The sequence below is a fragment of the Stegodyphus dumicola genome, chromosome 2 (genome assembly GCF_044657685.1).
Source record: "Stegodyphus dumicola isolate Sdum_Otavi_A_Nest chromosome 2, ASM4465768v1".
Classification (NCBI taxonomy): Eukaryota; Metazoa; Arthropoda; class Arachnida; order Araneae; family Eresidae; genus Stegodyphus; species Stegodyphus dumicola.
Window position 1 is genome coordinate 250278318 of NC_140769.1, and position 25658 is coordinate 250303975.

Genomic DNA, 25658 nt, shown 5'->3' on the forward strand with positions numbered 1-25658 from the left:
GAAAGTAGACTGCCTCGCGTACGCGTTGGATAGTTTTTCGAATACCAGCATGAGAAGCTAAAGGGCTGTCATGGAGCTCATGCAGGATATTTAATCTAAGACTAGCTGGGATAACAGGTCGAAACTCGTTGTTGGAATTCGTAGTTTTTGTATAAAATAATAGACCATCTATTAGTTCGTAATGGGCCGCCCTATTTCTTATCGCCACAATATCTTGGTGGCTAAAATTTTCAGGATCCTTCAAATACTCATAAATACTTCCAAACTCAGGATCCTTACCCAGTTCGGTTATTACAGTTTCTCGGGAATTTATTGTACACGCTGTAAGCATTTCAACTTTTACGGTATTACCCTGTTCGTCTAATTTAATTCGTGATAGGGCATCTGCTACGATATTTTCCTTTCCGGGGGTATGCTTGATTACCAGATTATATTCTTGCAGCTTGAGTGCCCATCTTATTAACCTTGGGGATAAATTTTTCCCTGAGTATAATCTAGTTACCGCCGCATGATCAGAATATACTGTTATCGGCGCCTTTCCAAAATAGACTCGGAACTTTTGCACTGCTAACAGAACTGCAAGTGCCTCTCTCTCGGTCGCGGAATAGTTTCTTTGTGTTTGATTTAAAGTTCGGCTAAAAAATGCCACGGGCTGCTGATTTTGCGAAAGTACCGCTCCTACCGCATAATCCGAAGCATCCGCTGAAATTTCTAAATTTTCATCCTTTTCAGGAAATTTCAACACAGGGGCTTGCGTTAATGCTTGTTTTAATTTTTCGAAAGCACTATTGGCTTCGGCAGTCCACGAGAATCTTGCCTTTTTCCTTTTTAATTTTAACAATGGCTCAGCGATAGCCGCAAAATCTTTTATAAAGGACCTATAATATGAACAAAGTCCTAGAAAAGAAGAGAGCTTCTTTGCCGTGTTTGGAGTCGGATACTTTTGTACAGCGATTATTTTTGATTCATCTGTCTCGATCCCTTTTTGCGATATTTTGTAACCTAAATATTTTAATTCAGGGGCTGCAAATTTGCATTTTTCGACATTAACTTTTAGACCGGCCTCATTTAATAAAGAAAACACCTGTCTTAAATCCTGTATATGTTGGTCGAGATTATCACTAGTAATAATGATATCGTCTAAATAGATAAATGTGGACTTTCCGAGAACAGGTCTTAACACAATGTCCATGCATCGCTGAAATGTTGCTGGGGTCCCAGAAAGGCCAAACGGCATACGCAAAAATGCATAAATGCCAGACTTGGTTATAATCTAAAGTCGTCATAAATTTGGTTGATTTTATGTTCCTTAAAATTTCTTCTATGATCGGTAACGGATATACCGGATATTTCGTTATGGAATTTAATTTACGGTAATCAATAGCGAATCTCCACCTTTTTGGATGCTCCAAAGGATAATCATTATTTTTCTTACATAAAACCACCGGGCTAGCATAACTACTTGAGATGGGCGTTATGATCTTTTTACGTAGCATATCGGTAATATGCCATTCTATAATTTTTTCCTTATTCTTATCATACCGGTATGGTTTTTGACGAACTGGCAATGCATCTCCGGTGTCAATACTATGGTTAGTAACCTGAGTAAATCCTGGAATATCACTAAATAAGGAAGCAAATTCACTTACCACTTGTCGGATTCTATCTTGCTCGTAATTAGGCAGGTGGTCAAGATTTAACCTTGGCGGTTCAACCTTTTCTACACGCACTGGTTTCATTGTCAGCCTAAGGGACGCTTCATTAAAATCCAGTGTAGCTTGTGCGTCTGAAAGAAAGTCTATTCCTAGGATTAAATGTGCTTGCAAATTCTTTACTATAAAAAACATCACCTTTACTTGTTCGTCCTTGATACGGATATATAAAGGTACTTTACCTACGCACTTACATTCTTCTCCTTGCGCCGCTAATATTGTCGTATTATCCGCATTATATATGCGGTATTTGCGAAAATACTTTCTAAAAAAGACTTCTGCCACACAGGAACACTGCGCGCCGGTATCCAGGAGTGCGGTGGCCGGGATATTATTCACCAAGACTTCAATCTTCGGAAGAGTTAAATTTTTCACCATTACTGTATTTAACTTGTAGGAAGAGGGGTTTTCGTGGCCTTCGGATTTCCGCACCCTCTCGTCAGCAGAAATCCGTTTTAGTTTAAATTATTTTTCCTTTCCGTGCTTTCCTTCTTTCTCCACTGGCCTTGAGACTTTTTTCCTGGGTTGCTATTGAACTGTCGACGTTCGCCGGCTGTTTTTGAATGCTCGGGTTTCCATGCCCACTGATTCGCTTTTTCTCCGTAGCCGTATGCTTGAGTTTGCTGTAGTCTTGGCGTACCAAATTGGTTTTGCTGTTGATATTGGCGTCTTCTTTCGACGTCCGCCGTTCTTCTACTTTCAAACTGGATTGCTAGCTCAAATAATTTTTCCAGTGTAGTCGGATTTCTTAATTCAATAAAGTCTTGCACTTGGGATAGTAACCTCGGCAAAATCACTTGAATTATTTCAGGATCCGGACGGTTTCCATACAAGAGCTTGAAAACGTGAATTTTTCTTAAAATAAAGCTCGAAAGGTTTTCGATTCTTTGTTGATATATGCTAAAAAGTTCCGTTTCTAATTTCGCACGATCCCATACAACAGGGAAGGCTTTTAGTAGGGCAGTCTTGAAATTTTCGTAAGTATAGGTGGGACTTCCTGCTTGACCCAAGAGACTTCTGCCGATACATTTGAACCAGTTAAGCGCTTGGCCCCTCAAAGCGCTGGTAGCTAAGGTAACTTTTTGAAACTCGTGCACGGGGTAGAGCATGAAGTGGTCATCCAATTTTTCAAAAAACCTGGTTACCGGTGAGTTTCCATTAAATGTTGCTTCTGGTTTCATCGAAGCGCGCATGGTCTGGGCGATGTACCCAAATCCTTCCAGGGCGGCAGCTGGCATTTCTGGATTCTGAGCCGTTTCTGCAGGCAGCACAGGTTCTTCTTGAAACTCGGCCATGGTTATTCTTCTACGTTGGGCGCCACTATCAGGTTCAATGTTTCTTCTAACCTTCTTCGGAAACATACAATGACCTGACTAGGAACAGAGAGCTTACTAAAGCTATGTTCACTAATTGTAGTAAGTAGACAGGATACAGACGAAGGGTATACAAAACCCTTTATTTTTCTTTATATACAATGACTTCCGTACTTCGGAATACAATGACCCTCCACTCGGGGTCTAACGTAAAAGGTATAGAAATAAAACTAAACTCTAATTTAACTTTAGAATAACACACGTGGAAGATTGGCCTTATAATAACAGGAAGCGTATGTAGCACAGAGACTGTGAACACTACAATACGTTTAATTTATCAAGAGGATTAAAACCTCTGGCCTGGAAGGCAAATAGCAACTGCGTAACTTCTAAGGTAAGCGGCCTGCTTCGAACTCACTGCTTCCTCTCTTTCGCTTGGCAAAAAAGGCCACACTTAAATACTTGGCGTTCGCCAGACAAACTTTGCATAAAATCCTTCACGCTTATAATTCTGGCCGGAAGTAGAAAATAAGAAGTGATAGTAAAGATTTAAAATAAAATAAACGTTAGTAAAACTTAAGATCCTTACAATACTACACGAAAAGTTAAATGATTTATATGGTGTTTGGAGTTTTTCTCTCAGAAAGAGGTAATATTTAGCAAATTACAGTTCTCAAAAATGGATAGAAAGTTCCTACAATGCAAACATATATGTACAATTATAAGAAAACATAACACTTATTTGGGTGTAATTTTGAATTGAAAAGGGGTTATTCCTCATCAAATGTGCATTAGTAAGGCATGTTTAACTGCTATGATACGTATTGTGCGAAGGAAGTTCTGTATTTGTGATGAAGAAGGTTAAAATATTCGAAATTATAGTGGAGATTTGGGTAAAATGTCTCTTACTCTTTCTCTCTTTGGTTCCTTCTGTAAATATAGGTATATTGGTAATGATATATGTTGTGTAAAGGTATGGTAGTGTTTTACAATATTTCATTCATAAGAAAATAAATTGGTAAATAAATTAATGCAAACTGACAATTGCGAAAAGAACATTTTAGTCTAAGAAATAAAAAAAAAACAGACTATATATGATATTGTCTAGGGAAATTAAGTTGGAACTGGACTAAGTTATAAAAAAAATGTGTTAACACTATGTGTACTATGTGTTAGAAATAAATGTATACCAATAAAACAAACTTTCAAGAGATGAAATCGTAGCCAATGGGTAAAATCGATTGTCCTTCATTTTTTATTCAAAACTGGAAATGTATTAGGACTTTCTTTTGGATATGTAACCTAAATAATCGCCAATTTCACATGAAAATCATTCATGAAGGCAGAAATATCCATACTTAGTGTAGGAAAAGGTAATAAAAGGAAAATTTGCATAGTCGAAACATTTAAAGTGAAGTAGAATGCATTCATTTAGTACAAATTACTGAATTAGGAGGTACTGAGCGTTCAAAATAATAAGAAAGAATTTTGTACGAGTACATGAAAGAATGAATATGGGTCTAAAATTATGGATGAAAGTTGAGATTTCATTCTAAAATTTCGGAATCTATCAAACTAGCTTAATGATAATCAAGATTCAAAACTGAACATTGGTAACACTGAAGAGCTTAAAAACATATATTCAGATATAAAGGGTATTCAGAATTAAAAGGAAATGCCGGAATACGCAGGAAATTTTAAAGTTTGAAAATGCGAATGAAGTTAATAATGAAGTAAAGTAGTAGGATAAGTCATGGTAAGAGTACTACAGAATGATAAATTGTAGAATTGGCAAATTAAAATAGTACTATAAAATATGGATTAAGTAAGGGCTATTCAACGAATTGGATATGAATAACAGTTAAAGGTTGTAAAATAATATGCTTAATTGAAATCTATCTCTATGTTTAAGAAATTTAAGCGTGTTAATTTAGCTGAAATAGTAAAATCACAAGCGCAATTACAATCAAAAATTATAAAACAGAGTTAAATTTTAGAGTATGTTGGAAACTAGAAAGAAACCCAGTGTCAGAAAAGTATGAAAATTACATCTGAAATTAAGTAAAGTTCATGCGTATGGTAGGAAAATGTAATAAACAAGTTCAAAATTAGAGTACTTTAAAAATTACGAAGGTATAAAATGTACGAAACATGTTAACAATAATATCTAAAATTGAGTAAAGCTCATATACATGGCAAGAAAATAGAGGAATTAAGCTAAAATTAAGAGCCTGTTCGAAATTAGCAGTGTTAAAACGTATGAAAGTCGTTACAAATTAAATGAAAGTCATGTGAAAGTATAAGAAATTAGTTAAAATTCTTAATATGTTGGAAACTAAAAACAATAAAAAAACAGAAAAGGAGTTAAAATTTACATCTAGAATTAAATAAGTTAGGTATATGGTAGGAAATTGTAATAAACAAGTTTAAAATTAAAGTAAAATGTTTAAAATTAAAGTTTAAAATTCAAAATTTACGAAGGTTTAAAATGTACGAAACAAGTTAAAAATTACATCTAAAATGAAATAAAGCTCATATATATGGTCAGAAAATATAGGAATTAAACTAAAATGTAAAGTATATTTGAAATTACGAAGTTTAAAACGTATGAAAGTAGCTATAAATTAAATGAAAGTCATGTACATAGTGTAAAAATATAGCAAATTAGTATGTTGGAAACTAAAAACGTTAAAATATAGAAAAGAAGTTAAAATTTACACCTAAAATTAAATAAAAGTCAGGTATATCATGTGAAAATATAGCAATTATGTTAAAATTTGGACTATATTGGAAATTATGAAGGTTAAAATGTATGAGAGAAATGAAGTAAAAGTCATGTACGTAGTGTGAAAATATAGCAAATTAGTTAAAACTCAGAGTATGTTGGAAACTAAAAACAATAAAAAACAGAAAAGGAGTTAAAATTTACATCTAGAATTAAATAAGTTAGGTATATGTTAGGAAATTGTAATAAACAAGTTTAAAATTAAAGTATATTAAATAGTGTGAAGGTTAAAATGTACAAAACAAGCTAGAAATGTTACATCTAAAATTAAATACAAGTCATCTATATGATTAGAAAATGTATGAAATAAGTTAAAATACAGAACATGTTGAAGATCTGTAACGTTGAAAAGAACGAAAAAAGTTAAAAATTACATCTAACATTGAATAATATAATACACGAAAATGCGTGTTTTAGTAATTACACTCATAAAATATAACGAATAAGTTAAAAGTATTGCCTAACAAGTCTGAAAAACTCTGGGTAAAATGAATTTAGGAATAAGAATGAGTAATGCAATGAAGATTACGGAAAGTATATGTGATATTATGAACAGAAGATTTAAGAAATAAGGTAAAATTCTGAGTGTATAGGATCATTCAATCATTAAATTCGAAAATAATCCTCGTTCAGGGTAACTAGGAGATAATCATCATATACGTAGTAAAACAGTTGGAATACGAAGAAAAAACACAAAGGCTAAAAATTTATTAACGAAGGGAAATCACCTCCGATAAATCAGTAAAATATAATCTCTTATTAAATTGTGATGACATGTAGCAGTTTTGCAGATATTCAGTCATAGAATAAATACAAGTAAGAAAATAATTATCTTCGGAAGAGGTTATACTGTGAAGGAAACATTTCATTTTATATCTGTTTAAGGAAATGAACTATATTAGTCACTTAAAACACCTACTTGATATACGTTTTTAAGAACTCAATATAAATAAGTACACATTATCATATAACTGCTCAATGCCTAAATCACCAAATTAATAAAACCTAAGCACACGTCGTTTTTCTGTGACGTAGCAACTACCCTTATCTCCCATCCACCTCCTGATAAGGCTCCCTGTCTCCATTTTCAGATAAGCCTCCCTTCCACGACTCAGCCTTCCTTCTCGGGAGCTCCCTCAACTCCCGCTCCCTAAAGCTCCCGAGCCAGAACTCTCATTTTCCTCTACTAGGGTACTCCGGTACAGTAAACCGTTACTAGGGTACTCCGGTATAGCAAACCGTTACTCCGGTATTTCGTTACTCCAAATCGTTACTTGGGTACTCGGTACTTGAAATCGGTTTTCGGTACTTTTCAAAGTAACGGTTACTTGAATAACGGGTATTTTGTACCGGGTACTTGTCTGCACCCGTTACTCTAGTACGGGTACAAGAATGTACCAAAGTTGCCCATCACTACCAGACACTAAATGGTCCTTATTTGTACGAACGGCTGTGAAAATCATCGGAACTGGAAAAAGATTCAAGTCGTTCGGCTGAAAGATTGTACAGAAGACGGGAGGGGTCCTTAAAGAATAATATATGACACAGAGAAAACTTTTCACTAACTTGTTAATTTAGATAAAAAGAAAGAGTTGCATTCGTTTAGGGGGGTGCAAGTGCACCTCTTTGCACCCATGCATCTAGACGATGGGAAATAACATAGGAATGCGTGGTTGGAAAAGCTTTCCTGGCGCAGTAGTGACGACGCAAAACGCAAAAAAGGAAAGACACAAACAGTGAGACAAAACACGTTTTATTATGTTTAATACAACAGAAATCTACAAATAAGAACAAAAACAAGCAGCAATCGTCATTAAAGAAGGTATTCGAAATTACGACTCCGGACCGTGATGGACCACCATTTCTCTGGCGTATGAAGATCAGCATCACGAAAGGAAGATGCAAATGACGCATGGTTTTTGCATCAAGGTCCGGGTCGTAATTTCGAACACCTCCTTTGATGATGATTGTTGTCTCTATATTTATTCTTTGTTTTTGTTGTATTCCGAATAATAAACATGTTTTCTCACCCCGTTCATGTCCTTTCTTTCTTGACTTTCGTCGATACCTCTCCAAGAAACGTTTCCGACCATGCATTCCTATGTGATTTCCCATTGTCTAAGTGTACTCTATCTCTCCTGAAAGTTTGTCACCGCTGTACTGATATATTCTGTATATAGTTAACAGATATTTTTATGTGTTTAGAGTTGGATACTTTTCAACTAGACAGTTGTCATTATTATGGCTAGAAGTAACTGGAACTTAAACACCTTTAAAGTTTCGAATGTTTCGTTGTATGATTTTCTGCGCTTAAAAATTATTTTTAAAATGGGTAATAACTTATTAACATTTTATGAAAACCTAAATTAATATTGTGGATTATTTGTTCAAATTTTGCATGAGTTATTTAATTGAGAGTTTCTGTTTGTATTCAAATCTTAAAATTTGCTGAAGCCGTTTTCTGAAATCTTTCCCAGCTTGATGTAAGAAAAGAAAGGAAATTAATGAGATTAGTTAATTGTGAAAAGTATGTAAATGTTCTCTGCAGCTGTTTAGATTTTTGTGAGAAAACTCAGCCATTTAATATGCAGAAAATGTTTATGATGATAATCCATTTTCTTAGAAATAGTATTAGGTATAAGACAAGATTATGTACTATAAAAATTTGCATTTAGCCATTTAATATCCACGATAACTGTAAAAAATTAAAAGTATAAAATAATACCTTTTTAATAATAAGTTTATCTTTTAATTGACATACAAGACAACATACAAGTTCATAAAAGTGCCAGAACCAAAACTCTGGTACCAGTACACCTTGCAAGAAAATGGCGAAATACCGATCTTCATTTTGTGCTGTTGCGACCGTGTTCCGGTCTTCGTCGTACACCTACAGTTTCCCAAAACCGATTCCATAGTCTGAAAATGACACTTGGGAAAACTCTTAACGCTAACGTTACAATGGATTGCATTTGACCCACCTCTAAACGACCGATGGCCCTTCAGAAATTTTCCTTTTTTTATTCTTTTTTTTAACCTCTTTTATTTCATTTTTGTTAAAAAAACGGTTGTCGATTATATGGTTATTTTATGCTGAACTCACAGTATCCCCTAATTGTTTTGATAATATACTTTACAGTGGTGCTGGTGGTTCTTACGTTATATTGGTGTGGTCTTAATAGCATTATGGGCTCCTAGGCAAATTAATGTGCTGGAGTTCCTGCGGTAATCAGTCCTTCTTCATTATAAAGCAATTTTTATTTATTTTTTTAGAATGGTTTATTTTTGCTATAGGTTTGTTTGCTATTAGTTTGTTGGTCGTTATGTTTTCCACATGTTGATTCCATGTTCTGACAAAATTTAAATTGTTTAAATTGCACTTTATACGGTCGAAATTGCGCAAACGATCAAGTTAAAAAAGGTATGACTATGTCTTGAATAAATGTCTTTTCTTTATTAAACAAGTGAAAAACCTCTGTCTTCTAATAATCCATAATAAAATACTAATATTGTAGACTTTTTTAAAAATGTTATTTTATAGGTATTTTTTGGAAGCGGAAGAAGTGAAAAACTGAGTAGCGCTTTCGCCGGGAATCGAACCTCAGACCTCTGGAATACGCTCCCAGCGTGCTAACCACTACACTACGAAGGCGGGAGAAATATCTTATATACTCCCCCTTTTAAAGGGCGATTGGGGTTTTAAGGGACCCAATCTCCAAATCCTGGTGTGGAGAATCATCATCCACAACCGTTTTAGTTCAGACGCCACTGTGGGGACATTAGGTATTTTTTGGAAGCAGGAGAAGGGAAAACTGAGCAGCGTCTTCGCCGGGAATCGAACCTCGGACCTCTGGAATACGCGCGCCCAGCGTGCTGATCACTACACTACGAAGGCTGTAGCAGTACCTTGTATATGCACAACATGGCAAGCCCAACCATCCTTCGCTCGTACCTTCAAAATCGAAGTGTATAAGTAACATCAGACAACGGCATTTATGTCAAAAATGTCTTTAGAGGGTGCCCACAGGGGTCATGCCTTGGACCAACACTGTGGAATATAGTGGCAAACTCAGCATTTCGTCAGTTCGAGAGCGAAGAATACGCTCGAATCATAACCTATGCGGACGATTTTATGCTAGTTGTGGCAGGAAGGAGTAACCTCGAAATGAGATCTCAATACTGTCTTGATCTGTTCTTCCAATGGGTCAGAGCACATAAGCTTCAGATTTCGGCAGAGAAAACTAAAGCTTTACTCATAGGACGCAGCAGGCAGCTAAGATGCAACCCAAGCATTAAAGTCCATGGGATACCGGTAAAATGTTTCCCCCAATTGAAATATCTTGGGCTATTACTCGACAACAGACTTTCTTGGATGCCACATGTCAGGAATTTTAAGACTCGAATTAGCATCCTAAGCAACAACATGAGATGCATGACTTCACATAAATGGAGTATCTCATCTAAGCTACTAAAAATTTGGCACAGAACCATTACAGAAAGAGTAATAACTTACGGAGCAGCAATCTGGGGGGGCGAACTTACCTCTCATATGAAAAAATCCCTGCTCTCTATTCAGTAACTTCAAGTAACGTCAACACCTACAATAACTGGCAGGAATTCCTCCCCTTGATTTGATAGTAAAAAGGGAGGCAGCTATCGTAAGGGTTACCAGGCTGGGTTCAAACATCAACGCTCTGGGGTCATAGTTATCACCACTCGGACTACGAGGAGTAAAACAACTGCAATAACTTCCATCCAGCAGCTTTTAATCTCTCCGACGGTATCAGCATAAACGACCAACCTATTCAGAGGAACAATAATAACCTTTTCACAGATGGCTCCAAAACTGAGAACGGCACGGGCAGCGCCTTCTGTAGACTGGAAAATGGTGTTGTAACATTCGAGTGGAAAAGGAAACTAGGCTGGAACAACTCGGTATACCAAGCAGAGCTTCTAGCTATCAGTGCTGCAATTAGATATGCGAACACATGTCAACAGGAGAAATTCTCCATACTCAGTGATTTGGCATCAAGTTTGGCGGCTATCGCAAGTCAAAACAGCCGGAGTCCTTTGGCATACCGAATTCAGAAACAGCTTCTGACAATGCCTATTTCGCAAAGACCCACTTTAAAATGGGTTCCCGCTCACACAGGGATTCAACACAATGAAGCCGCTGACCTACTTGACCAAGCAGGCAGCCAACTGCACAGATATATTAGAAAGACCAACTAAACTCCCTTGGTCTCATATTAAGCGAACAACTTTGACTAGTCTGCTACAAAATTGGCAAAGTAGATGGACAGAGGCAGAGGTAGGACGAAGGACATTTCGCTTACTGCCAAAAGTTAACATGGAAATAAAGACCCACTGTGCTAGCCTAACACAGTTCTTGACAGGTCATGGACCATTCCCAGTATACCTGAACAGATTCAGACTTAGGGATACTCCTTTCTGCGAATGCGAAGAGGAAGGCGACACGGACCATTATTACTTCCATTGTGTACATACAAGAACCTGGCACTTGAAGAAACCAGCGGACTTTGCCTGGGCAATGTGGGCGTCTAACACACTCAAAAACAGAATAGCCCTTGATAAAATAGAGCAAATCTCAAGACACTGCCTAAGCAGAAATAACCGTGAATAATATTATGTTTCAAATGTTCAGAACTTAAAGCAGATAACCAGAATAACGCTTAGTGCCTGCAGTTATCAATATGTAAAAACTGTTATTAGTATGTAATATTCAACCTTGTTACTTTGGAGTCTTCCCCGCCATGATGGAATATAATTCCGTTTGGTTCATGTCCGTGGTCGGAAGCCATCATAGCGGTTCACTCACTCACTCACTCCCCCTTTTAAAGGGCGACTGGGATTTTAAGGGACCCAATCGCCAAATCCTGGGTGTGGAGAATCATCATCCACAATCGTTTTAGTTCAGGCGCCACTGTGGAGATATTAGATATTTTTTGGAAGCAGGAGAAGTGAAAAACGAGCAACGTCTTAGCCGGAAATCAAACCACGGACCCCTGGAATACGCGCGTCCAGCGTGCTGACCACTACACTACAAAAGCATGCTACGAAGGCGGTAGCAATACCTTGTATACTCCCCCTTTTAAAGGGCGACTGAGGTTTTAAGGGAGCCAATCACCAAATCCTAGGTGTGGAGAATCATCATCCACAACCGTTTTAGTTCAGGCGCCAATGTGGAGACATTAGGTATTTTTTGGAAGCAGGAGAAGTAAAAAATGAGCAACGCCTTCGCCGGGAATCGAACCATGGACCTCTGGAATATGCGCCGAGTCTGCTGATCACTACAGTACGAAGTCATGCTAAGAAGACGGGAGAAATACTTTATAAGGTCATTTATAATATATGATTTTATGTTCCCTGTCATGAATTTCTGGGATTAAGTTCATAAGTCTGCTGGTCTATTGTAACTGCCAAATGCAGATGATTCGGGTATTGACAAAGATGTGATATTCAAAACCCTTTTCTGGCATTTGAATTTTTCAAATTCGATATTGAATAAATCGTTTTCTTTCAGTATTATCTAGATCGCTTTTGCGAACTACTAAAATAAAAAAGTTTTATTTTTCTTCGCTTTCTAGAAAATTTTGTATTCGTATACATTAATTCTAAAATAATTTTCCTCCTTTTACAATACAACTGCTATATTCTTCTATTCCTTGGCGCAATATTCTTAAGAGAATAAATCCTATCAGTTAAGAACTTCAGATAAGATATGAATATTAAGCTTTTTTTAGCATGTAAATAAATAAACATTTGAATAATATATAAGGAAAATAAACATTTTATTACAAAAAAGAACAGATATTTATCTCAGCAATATGCTTAAACTAGCCAAAAAACTAAATGAATATGTAAATCGGGGGTTTGAATATAAATCTGCGGTTGATGAATGCAAAAGAATACATCAGTTTCATTATGAACATCAAGATGAATCACTACAAATGTCTGAAGGAAAATTTAGAATTACGTTTTAAATATAGTACGGACATCCTTAAAACAAGTGTTTTCAACTACTAACACCATGATAATTTTAGTATCGTGCAATTTATCAGAAACTGATAAAGAAGATCACTAGAAAAAATATAAGGGTTGGGGGAGGGGAACCTAGGGGTACGTTTCTTCAAAGATACTTACAGTGCTAGATTTAAAACTCAATATCCTTTTGAGATTCTGCGGTGCAATCGATGAAAAATCATTTTTCAAAACAAATTCATTAAGAGTTATTTACATACAATTATGTCATGAGAAAAGTTTTTGAAATTCGCATTAAAATAGTTGAATATTATGTTTATATCGAATTCCCTATAAAAGATATAATTTCTAATTTCGCTCATCTAAAATGTAGAAAAATAAAAACTCAAATTAACATCTTTTTAAATAATTTAATTAGTTTTAGAATTACATATTTATCATTAAAGTAGAATTTAATTGTTTAAAATGTAGTTTCGTTCTCTTACTTCTATCAGTGACAGAAATGAAAGCAGGAAAGTGTGGATATGAACGATGCTTTATTTTATTCGCAGGCGAGTGCCGAAGACACCTATCCCGGTCTTGAATATAATTAATATAAAAGATTCGAGAAATTTTTAGTCCGGTTTCCCAAAAAAATAGGCTTCATCCCTCCTCGTCTGTTAAGCCTAAACCATTTTTCAGATGTTAAAAAAAATGTAATATCAAAAATTTGCAGTTTTCCATTTAAACTTTAATGATTTTTATATTTCAAAAAAGTCTTTTGAAACGATAGTGATAAAGAAAAGCCAGACTGTAGGGGGCACCCGGGTTTGAACCGGGGACCTCTCGATCTGCAGTCGAATGCTCTGCCACTGAGCTATACCCCCTGCCGTTTGTTTGCTTGACTTCTTTCTTTATATCCTCTAACAAGAATCATTCTGGTTATTCGAAGGAAATTCAATTGATGCCATTTTGGATACCTGAAAACTTGATTGCAACAGATGAATATAGAAATTTCAGACAAAGGAATTAGGAATATGACAAATGAATTAGGAATTCTGACAAAGAAATTAGTGGTCCTAGTTGATGAATCTTTTAATGTTACATAAATAAAGAATGATGCATGTTCACCCTTAGTTTACTTGACATCATTTATTATGTAATTAATACGTGCAATATTTTTTAAGAATAAAAATTAATATTTTGGGGATTAGAACAGAATTTCTCAAATTCAATTTAATATGAGGGAAAAGTAGCGAACCCAGTTACTTTTTAATAAAATTTTACTGTTCTATATCTTCCTTTAAAATTTCTTAAAGTATTTTAAAATCGTTCGTCGCTATTTTGACGTCCATTGAAGTAAACAAAAATTAATTTTTCATTACACGAAAACCAAGGAAAGTTTCCACGAGTATCCTTTTAGTGCTTTCAATAATCCTATGAATACCGGAATTCACAAAAAATAAAAACTGTTAGCAGAGCGTGGTTTCGACCCACGGACCTCTGGGCCCAGCACGCTTCCACTGCGCCACTCTGATACAAAGAAAGTTACCTAAAGTCTCTGTTGCTCCTCAATTACGATGTTTCCTTATGTGTTTAAAATACTAACGTTTCCGTTGAAGTCTTTCAACTTAATAATCTCGAAGTTTTATAACACTGCATTTGATAAGGTGCATTACTCTTGAATGCAGGAAGTTTAATTTCAGCGAGAGTCCATCTGAATACAGTTTCGTTGAATCCTTGCTTCTCAATTTTCGGAGAAATCGTTATTCTAGTCAGAGATCAACATTTAATACCTGAAATTAAAAGTGGTTTAGCCTTATGAAAGGCCGTCAGCAGGATATCCGAAATAAACAAAACAAAACAAAAAATTAATTTAAAAAAAATAATAATCTGAAATGTTTCAGATTTTAAATTACGTCCAAAGGGGCGTTTTTTAACATTTTGTGTGTTACCTTTCTTTATTAAATATCATGTTCCTCGCACTTAAACTATAAGATCCAGTGCAACAGCAATATCGCAAATTGTTTTAAAGCGAGCATATCTTTAGAATTTCCGATACAGAGACTCACGCGCTGGAGATAAAAATGTTTTTTCTGCGCAACGTTGTCATTGCTCGCTTTGAAATCCTTGAGTTTGTTAATCAAAAATTCGTCAAAGTTTTAAAAAATAGGAGATCGATCATAAAACAAATTTAAAATTTAAAATTTGGTCTTCCACATGCTCATATTCGTTGGAGGATTACGTTATTCAAAATTCGATGACTCTATGTACCGTTATTTTATGACAATGTGAGAAATATACATACATTTACGCAGATTTTCATTATTTAATTTCTTCAAATATAATGCAGGACTCTAACATTTTATGGCAACAGTTTGAAAAGTGAACCGACATTTATAGGAGTTCGACGCAAAATGCCAAAACGAAAGCAATAGTCCTTCGGGACTCAAGTCCCTTTGGACTAAAAAAAAAATCTAAAAGCTTTCTAATTTTGTATTGTTCCCAGAGCGGCGTCTTTTCATTGTACTTCTGAATTTAGCCATTTAATTTCCAGGATAACAGTAAAAAATAACAAAGAAAATAAAATAAGTTTTTCTTTTAATCGTCTGATTGAAAATACAAGTTCATAAATGTGACAGATGCCAGATAGTACCTAAATAATTAATTACAGAATCAAAATTCATATATTCCGTCCTTTTTATTTCATCTCTTCTGTGATACTGATATTTGCAGGTGTTTTGAATAATGTGGAAAGCAATGATCATAAGAAAATTTGAATACAGTTTGGAAACTGCTGCAAGCAGTTCTTGTGAAATACTAATCTTTTACATAATTTGAAGATGAAAAATTATTTTCATGTGCCAGAAATATTTCCCAAATATAATTACTAGTTGAGAGGCCATAACAAGCAATAAAAAACGATAATTAAATTTTATTGTCGACGTTTGTCGTAAACAAACAAACAAAAAAAAAAAAAAATGTTATCAAAAACGAGCTGGGGTATTTTCTCCTACTCGTGCAGAAGAAAGCTTTTAGTCCGCTGACCTGTTGGTGATCTGATAAGCGACTAGCAGGCCTTTTCTTTAGAATGTTCCAAACATGTTCTATTGGAATCGCAACTGGGGAATATACTGGCCGATCCATTCAAAGGATTCCTTTCTCGAAACGAAATTTGTTCACTAGCTGAGCATGATGTGGCATAACGTTATGATCCATGAGAATGAATTCATCCCGGATTTCTGCAGCGTAAAGGACCACAATAGGTCGCATGATCTCACCCCTATGTCGCTGAACTATCTGTTCTCAGTTCCTAATAATCTGCGGATCGGTTCCGCCATTGAGAGGATTACCGGTCCAGACCATCAATCCGCCTTCGCCATATACGTTCACGTACAAGTGCAGGATAATTCGGTGTACCAGGTTTTCTCTAGATGATAATCTGCCTATTGACAGGTCTAAACCTACCAACAGGCCCTTGTCGTAACTAAAGCACGTCGGCAGCACTAAACAACATTCGTCCGTGAAGTACACTCATCTCATTCCTATCTGAGATGCTCCTGTGCTAACATTCTCCGAGAAGAAGATGGTTCTGTGTCAACGAAGCAGAAACCATAGGTCTGCGAGCATACCCACATGGTGGAATCAATTTCGAAGAGTTTGAACCAAAATTCTGGTACCAGTAGATCTTGGAAGAAAATGTCGTTCATGGTACAATTTCTTTTGGGCGTTAGTGTTAAATACCGATCCTCGTTTTGTGTTGCTGCAGGAGTACGATCAAGTTCCGATCTTCCATGTACATTTCCAGTTTACCAAAACCGATTCCATAGTCTGAAAATGACATTTGAGAAACTCCTGACGCTTCCCTTACAATGGATTGCGTTTGACCATCTTCTAAACGACCGATGCACCTCAGGAAATTTTGCTTTTTAACCTCTTTTATTTCATAAAAAAGTTGTCGATTATATGGCTATTTTATGCTCAACTCACAGTGTCCCCTAATTCCTTTGACAGTGTCCTTTTCAATGCTGCTGGTACCTCTTACCTTATCTCAGTGTCGTCTTAGCAGCATTATGGGCCCTTAGGTAAATTAATATGCTGGGATTCTTGCGGTAGCCAGTCCTTCTTCATTATAAACAAAATTTTTACTTATTTTTTTAGAATGGTTTACTTTTGCTATACGTTTGTTTGCTATTAGTTTATTGGTTATTTGTTTTTCAACATGCAAATTCCATGTTCTGACAAGATTTAAATTGTTTAAATTTCACTTCATACGGTGAACATGTTTGCTGTATGTCTGTTGCGGAAGCGATCTAGTTAAAAAAGGCATAACTATGTCTTAGATAACAGTCTCTTTTTTATTAAATAAGTGAAAAACATGTGTCTTCTAATGATCTATAATAATATAATACTGTAGATTTTTTTAAAAAAAGCTATTTTGTAGAGCTCGTTTATAATATGTGATTTTATGTCCCCTCTCATGAATTTCTGGGGTTTAATTCATAAATTAACTAGCCTATTGTAACTGCCAAATTCAATTGTTTAGATTCTTGACAAAGATATCATATTCAAAACACTTTTTCATCATCTGAATTCCGTCAAATTCTATACTGAAAAGAACCGTTTAGTTTCAAATTTATCTGGATCGCTTGTGTGAACTATTAAAATAAAGGAGTTTTTGATTTTCCTTCACATTCTGTAGAAAATTTAGTGTTTGTATATATTAATTCTAAAATAATTTTCCTTCTTCCATAATTCCTATGTTCCTCTATTGCTTGGCGAAATATTCTTAAAAAAATAAATATTATCAGCAAATAACTTCAGATAAGACTATGAATATTAAACTTTCTTTAGACTATAATAAAGGAAAATAAACATTTTTAATACAATACAGATCAGATTCTGATCCCAGCAGCATGCTTCCAGTAGCCAAAAAACTAAATGAAGGTGTAAATTGGAAATTTATATTTATATCTGTGGTTAAATTCCGACGAATGCAGAACAGACGTCAATTTCAATATGAATTTCAAGATGAATCACTACAAATAGCTGAAGACAGATTTAGAATTATGTATTTTAATATTGCTAATAGAATTACTTTTTAAATATAGTATGGACATCCTGAAAATAGCGTTTTCAATTACTAAATTTGCACAATGCTAATTTTGTTTTCATAGAATTTATCAGAAACTGATAAAGAATATCAGCAGAAAATACTATAACAATTTGAGGAGGGGGGGCGATCTCGGATTATGTTCCTTCACAGATATTTACAAAAGTGTAAATTTAAAACTCAGTAACCTTATGGGATTCTGCAGGGCAATCGATGAAAAATCGTTTTCAAAACAATTTAATTAAGATTTATTTACATATAGGAATATCATCAGAATTGTTTTAAAACAGTTGAAAATTATGTTTATATCGGATTCAATGTAAAAGAAAGTTTCTACTTTCATTCGTCTAAAATGTAGAAAACAAATTCAAATTAAAAAAAAAAATACTATCTTCTTTAATTCGTTAAATTTAGATTCATTATTCATTAATATTTTAATTAGTGGGCCCGTCAATAGCTCAGTAAAACTCATAACTAAATAAATCACTTTACACAAAACTCAAAAAATGGGCTGTATACTAAAATTTATTAATTACTCAAAAAGACGAATAGTTAGTTCACATCTCTCGGCGGGGTCTCAGAACACACTCAAAAAACTCAATACAAGTGGCCGCCAGGTGGCGTTATAAAAAACATCAGTGTCATCGTTTTAGAACACAAATATTACATATTTTTCACAGATGGCGCCTCTGGCGTCAACAATTAGTTTTAAAAGTATATATTTCTTGTTAAAGTACAATTTAATTGTTTAAAATATGGTTTTGCTGTCTTCTGTTCTGTCACTGACAGAAAATGAAAATAGAGAAATCTGATATTGAACGGCGTTTTTTTATCTTTCGCAGGCGAGCTCCCTACCCTGTAACCCTACCCTGTATATAATTATTTATATAAAAGTTTCGAGAAATTTTTAGTACGGTTTCGAAAAGTATAACAGTCGTCCCTCCTCGTTTTTTAAGCCTAAACCATTTTTGAGATGGCAAAAGAAATGGAAAATGTGATTGCAATCTTCTATCTGAACTTACAATATAATACAATATGAACTTACAATATACTTACAATTGCAATCTTCTATCTGAACTTACTTCTATCTGAACAATGAAATTTATATTTTATTTCTTTTTTTTAGAAAAAGTTTACTCACCAAAAAAAAGTAGTCCATAGGGGGCACCCGGGTTTGAACCGGGGACCTCTCGATCTGCAGTCGAATGCTCTACCACCGAGCTATACCCCCAGCTGTCTGCTCTCTTGCGTTCTTTCTTAACATTCGGTAGCAAGAATCATCTGGTCATTCGGAGCAGAATGGTGTGCGTATTTAATTATGGCAAAGCACACTAGGGCTATCTGCCTAAGGGGAGGGATGCCTTCGTGGAGGACTTTCTAAGAGAAACTGGCTCGTATACACGTTACACATGGGGAAAACCACGGAGCAGAATGAATTGATGGTATTTAGGATAGCTGAAAACTTGGATGCCACAGAAGGACATAGATGTTTCGGACAAAGGAATTGCGAACATGGAAAGTTACGCGAAATGGTGAATTATTTAATGCTACATAAATAAAGGAAAATATATGCTTGCCCTTATTTTACTCGACAAAGGAAGTATTACGCAGCTAACATATGCAATATTTTTAAGAACAAAAATGAATATTTTGGGAATTAGAACAGAATTTCTCAAATTCAAGTTTAAATTAATATGAGGGAAAAGTAGTGAAACGAATTACTTTTTAATAAAATTTTACTGTTTTCTTCTTTCCTTTGAAAGTTCTGAAATTATTGTAAACTTATTCCTTCCTTTTTTGACGTCCATTGATAAAACAAATCTTTATTTTTCATTATACGAAAACCACTGAAAGATTTCCCAAGTATCCTTTCAATCCTCTTATTATCATACGAGTACCAGAATTATAAAAAGTAAAAAACGAATTAGCAGAGCGTGGTTTCGATCCACGGACCTCTGGGTTAGGGGCCCAGCACGCTTCCACTGCGCCACTCTGCTACAGGAGTAGGTTATCTAAAATCTATATTTCTCCTGGCTCACGATTTTTTTATCTTTTTAAAATACTAGAATTTTCATTAAAACTTTTAAATTGAATAATCTAAGCATTTGATAACTCTGAACTATAATAAGCTGCGTTACTCTTTAATGCAGGATGCTTAAATTGAGTAAGAGCCCTTTTGAATACGGCTTCGCGTACTAGACTTAAATAGCAAACACACGGACTGGGGATGCCGCGGCACCAACCATAATTGCAAAGTTCTTAAGAAATTCATAAGTAATCATCCTGTGGGGATCTACGCACCCAATTCGAATACGTTCAGGCCGCATATTACGGGGCACATTCCAGATATTTTGGACATTATACTGTCGAACACTAATATTAATATGATCCTGGAAGTACATGGCGATCTTAGCTCGGACCACTGCCCGGTGGTAGCGACACTGGGGGCTGCAAGTATAAGCTACGCAACTACTAAGACTTACACAGATTGGACGATGTTTCGTAATGTTGTTAAGAAGCGGCTGCCTAGGCCAGGAGTACTTAAAACCCAAAATGACACCGACAGGGAAATTGACTCTCTCACTGCATGCTTAAACAACTGTTACTACGAGTCTACCAAAATCACTCAGATGACAGATAAGCTTACTAAGTTCCCTAAATTTAGTAAGGCACTCAAGACTGAAAGAAACCGGTTACGCAGAAGCTACAATACTACCTGGGATCCGAACACGAAAGCCGAGCTCAATAAAATAAGTAAAAGACTCAGGAAGGAAATACAGGATTTCAGGCAAGAAAACTGGAATGACAAAATCGCTGAACTTGAGATGGATTGCGATGCTTTTTGGCGCTTCACTAAAATGCTTAAGCGCACGCACCAATGCGACAGGCCTGTAGTAGCAAATGGTATGACATCCTACACTGATAATGATAAATGTAAGATTTCCACAAAGACTTAAAGAAGCCATTTAGTCCCAACATAACACCATGCAATAATTCGTTTGCACAGCAAGTTCAAAATGAAGTAAATGAATGGTTGAAGATACCTACTGCACTTAATGCTAGCGGACTCAGTACTCCGAAAGAGGTTACGAAGATAGTCTCTAAACTTAACCTAAAGAAGGCGCCAGGCATTGACAGGATCACGAATCTCATGATCAGGAATTTGCCTAAAAGTGGCATGACAAGACTCACAGGCATCTTTAACGCTTGTATTACGTGTTGCTACTTCCCAGAAAGCTGGAAATGTGCGAAAATATTTTTGCTTCCCAAACCCGCTAAAGACATCACTAAAGTAGAAAATCACAGGCCGATTAGTCTTTTATCCAATCTTGCCAAGATATTTGAAAGGATTATCTTACAGAAATTTCAGCCCTACTTGCAATTCCTACCTGATGAACAGTATGGCTTTAGGAGTGAGCTATCTACTGCGAAACAACTAATTAGACTTGTTGAGTTCATTGGATCCGCACTCCATCATAAAAGCTGCACAGCACTGCTCATGCTAGACGTGGCCAAAGTATTTGACCGCGTCTGGCATGAGGGTCTAATCTACAAATTAATCAAGTTTAATTTTCCCAGAGAGCTTACCTTACTGACACATTCTTATATCACAAGCAAATTCTTCACTGTGAGCTGCAGACAGAGTCATTCTGGCTACAAGATGATGTCAGCAGGGTCCCATAGGGGTCCTGTTTGGGGCCAATTCTTTATTTATTTCATGCGGCGGATTTTCCAAGGGACAAATTTAATTGGAACACGCTACTAGCCTACTATGCGGATGATACTGCGGTAGCAGTTAAATTAGTAAATCCTAACAGAGCCATTAGCGTTTTGCAAGATATTGTCCTTGATATTAAGGAATGGTGCTCCAACTGGAGGATTCCTATTAATGCTGATAAGTCTCAACTGCTTATCGTACGCAGGAAGAAATTAAAAGTTATTATTCAGCCACTGTACCTATTCGGCCAGCGGGTACCCACAGTTGACAAGGCCAAATATCTAGGCGTTTATCTAGAAATTACAACACTATGGGGTTTTCTGTTTAAGTTTTACATCTACCTTTGTAAATGTCTTTGAAGGACCGTACCCCTTAGCTTAAAACTCTCGTTTTACGGATGTCCATACTATATTTAAAAAATAATTCTAATTATTAAATATTCTAATTACTAAATTCTAATTACTCTAATTCTAATTTCTAATTTAGTAATTCTAATTACTAAATATTAAAATACATAACTTTAAATTTGTATTCAGGTATTTCTGGTTAAAATAAAGAAATTTTTGATTTTACTTCACATTCTGTAGAATATTTAGTATTTGTATATATTAATTCTAAAATAATTCTCCCTTTTTTCCAATTCCTATATTCCTCTATTCCTTGGAGAAATATTCTTCACAAAATAAACCCTATCAGCAAACAACTTCAGATAAGACTATGAATATTAAGCTTTCTTTAGAATATAATAAAGGAAAATAAACATTTTTATTACAATACAGATCAGATTCTTATCCCAGTAATATGCTTCAAATAGCAAAAACATAAATGAAGATGTAAATTGGGAATTTGTATTTAAATCTGTGTTTAAATTCCGATGAATGCAAAAGAGACGTCAATTTCAATATGAACCTTCAAGATGAATCACTACGAATAGCTGAAGACATTTAGAATTATGTATTTTAATATTGCTAATACAGCTACTTTTTAAATATAAAATAGACAACCTTAAAAGAAGCGTTACCGACTGCTAAAATTGCATAAGGTTATTTTAGTTTCATAGAATTTATCAGAAATTGATAAAGAACACCAACAGAAAATACTATAACAATTTGTGAACGGGGGATCGGAGACTTATGTTTCTTCAAAGATATTTACAAAAGTGTAAATTTAAAACTCAGTAACCTTATGGGATTCTGCGGGACAATGGATGAAAAATCGTTTTCAAAGCAATTTAATTTAGATTTATTTAAATATAGGAAGATCATCAGAATTGTTTTAAAATAGTTGAAAATTATGTTTATGTCGAATTCGATATAAAAGAAATAATTTCTACTTTGATTCGTGTAAAATGTAGAAAACAAATTCAAATTTTAAAAAAATAGTACCTTCTTTAATTCGTTAAATTTAGATTCATTGTTCATTAATGTTTTAATTAGTTTTAAAAGTATATGTTTCTTGTTAAAGTACAATTTAATTGTTTAAAATATGGTTTTGCTGTCTTTTCTTCTGTCACTGACAGAAAATGAAAATAGAAAAATCTGATTTTGAGCGGCGTTTTTTTATCTTTCGCAGGCGGGCTCCGAACCCGTAGCCCTACCGTGTATATAATTATTATATAACAGTTTCGAGAAATTTTTAGTCCGGTTTCGAAGAGCATAGGAGTCGTCCCTCCTCGTTTGTTAAGCCTAAACTATTTTTGAGATGACAAAAGAAATGGAAAATTTGAATGTAATCTTCTATCTGAACTTTAATGAATTTTATATATATATATATATTTAAAACCTTAGTAATAAATAAAAGGGAGCCCGTAGGGGGCACCCGAGTTTGAACCGGGGACCTCTCGATCTGCAGTCGAATGCTCTACCACTGAGCTATACCCCCTGCGCTTTCGCTTGCAATCTTTCTTTACACTCGATAGCAAGAATCATTCCGGTTCGAATAACCGGAATGAATTGATGGCATTTTGGATAACATAAAACTTGGATGCCACAGAAGGAGACAGAATTTCCAGACAAAGGAGTAAAGAATATGGAAAGTTATACCAAATGGTGAATTATTTGACGTTAGATAAAGTAAAGGAAAATATATACTTACTTACCCTTATTTTACTTAATACAGCAACGAATATTGCATGTGTTACGCAACTAACACATGCAATGTTTTTAAGAACAAAAATCAATATTCTGGGAATTAGAAAAGAATTTTTCAAATTCAAGTTGAAATTAGTATGAGGGAAAAGTAGCGAAGCGGATTACTTTTTAATAAAATTTTACTGTTTTGTTCTTTCCTTTAACAGTTCTGAAATTATTCTAAAACTATTCCTTGCTTTTTTTACGTCCATTGAAGTAAACAAATAATTATTTTTCATTGCACGAAAACCATTGAAAGATTTTGCAAGTAGCCTTTCAATCCTTTTATAATCGTATGAGTACCAGAGTTATAAAAAGTAAAAAACGAATTAGCAGAGCGTGGTTTCGATCCACGGACCTCTGGGTTATGGGCCCAGCACGCTTCCACTGCGCCACTCTGCTACAGGAGTGGGTTTACTAAAATCTCTATTTCGCCTGGCTTACGTTTTTTTTTTTTTTTTATCTTTTTAAAATATTAGAATTTTCATTGAAATTTTTAAATTGAATAATCTAAGCATTTGATAACACTAAACTACGATAAGCTGCGGTACTCTTTAATGCAGAAGGCTTAAATTGAGTGAGATCCCTTCTGAATGTGGCTTCGTGGTATCGTTGCTTCTTAGTTTGGGGGAAAACCGTTATTCCAGTGGGAGACAAAGTTTTAATTCGTGAAATTAGAAATGGTTTGGCCTTATGAAGGGCCATCAGCAGGAAATCAGAAATAAAACAAAATAAAAAAATATTAATAAATTCAGAAATATATAAAAAACCTGAAAGCTTTCAGGTTTTATATGACGTCCAGACCAGCGATTTTTTTATATACACTCTTATGCACTCTTAATGACCATTTATGCTGACGCTTCTTTGGGCTACAAATATTAAAAAACAGCGTGTCTTTAAAATTTCGAGTAGACAGTCTCGCGCGCTGGTGTTAAACATGCTTTATAGGGACGCGGTGATTAATCGCACCCACGGTGCGAATACCTAAAAGGCTATTCACACCACCTACGTTCGCTCATGCGCACAATCAGCCCAGGTACCAGCATTTTACGCCGATTTTCGTAAAGCAGGCGATAGTGAGAGCCAAGATTGTTAACCCTAACTCAGCAATAGAAAGTGTTGTTAATAGTTCACCAGCAAGAGAATAATTTGCAAGTAATAATTATCAGTTACAAAGACGATGTCAATCTACATACATGATAATGTTCAGGAAATGATTAGATAAAATAGAGATTTAATGATGGTTCTAATTGCAAGCGAGGACGTGTAATTAAAAAATCTTTAATATATTGACAAAAAGGCTACAGAAATTACTTAAATTCTTTTATTTAACAGAAGAATTTTTATGCAAACTTAGACCCTAGTCTTATAGCATAGGACTGCCAGAATTTATTATTCAATAAGAAAACTTACTAAAAATTATAATATTCTTATATATTCATCATTTTTTTCAGTATCCACTCGTGTTTATAGGTTCAAATGCCATATTTTAAAATCAAAGTTATTTATGAAATAAAACCTTGTACAGTCTGATAAATCATTTCTGTATGCAAATTTTTAAATCTAAATCTCTTACATTAAATTTTTCTGTCTTTTAAATTACATCCCATTATTTATTTCAATTTAATTTATTAATGTGCTTGTACTAATATTTCAAAGTTCTTTGAAATGCTTTATGTTTCATGAAAATGCCAAGTATTTCCATAAAGAAATAAACAGGCATACAGAATTGTTAATAATCAGTATTATGTGATTAATTAGTCATTTAATAGTTGATTTATTCGCATATTTCATGTTTAAATTTTCTACACGGAAAACCTCTGTCTAATTTTTATTATCTTTCCTCGGACGAAGATTTTCAAAGAGGAATGAATTAAAGTCTTGATTGCGCAAAACACATCTTTGAA

At 34.9% G+C, this 25658-nt stretch overlaps 5 non-coding genes across 5 annotated transcripts; all 5 read right to left on the reverse strand.

Moving 5' to 3' along the window:
- Window positions 1–13606: 13606 nt before the first annotated feature.
- TRNAC-GCA (transfer RNA cysteine (anticodon GCA)) lies at window positions 13607–13678 on the reverse strand. The gene has a single exon. It is a non-coding gene; the product is annotated as a tRNA-Cys (tRNA).
- Window positions 13679–19063: 5385 nt separating this feature from the next.
- On the reverse strand, window positions 19064–19135 carry TRNAC-GCA (transfer RNA cysteine (anticodon GCA)). Its single transcript has one exon. It is a non-coding gene; the product is annotated as a tRNA-Cys (tRNA).
- Window positions 19136–19829: 694 nt separating this feature from the next.
- TRNAR-CCU (transfer RNA arginine (anticodon CCU)) lies at window positions 19830–19901 on the reverse strand. The gene has a single exon. It is a non-coding gene; the product is annotated as a tRNA-Arg (tRNA).
- Window positions 19902–23431: 3530 nt separating this feature from the next.
- TRNAC-GCA (transfer RNA cysteine (anticodon GCA)) lies at window positions 23432–23503 on the reverse strand. The gene has a single exon. It is a non-coding gene; the product is annotated as a tRNA-Cys (tRNA).
- A 578-nt stretch (window positions 23504–24081) lies between these two features.
- TRNAM-CAU (transfer RNA methionine (anticodon CAU)) lies at window positions 24082–24153 on the reverse strand. Its single transcript has one exon. It is a non-coding gene; the product is annotated as a tRNA-Met (tRNA).
- Window positions 24154–25658: the final 1505 nt, after the last annotated feature.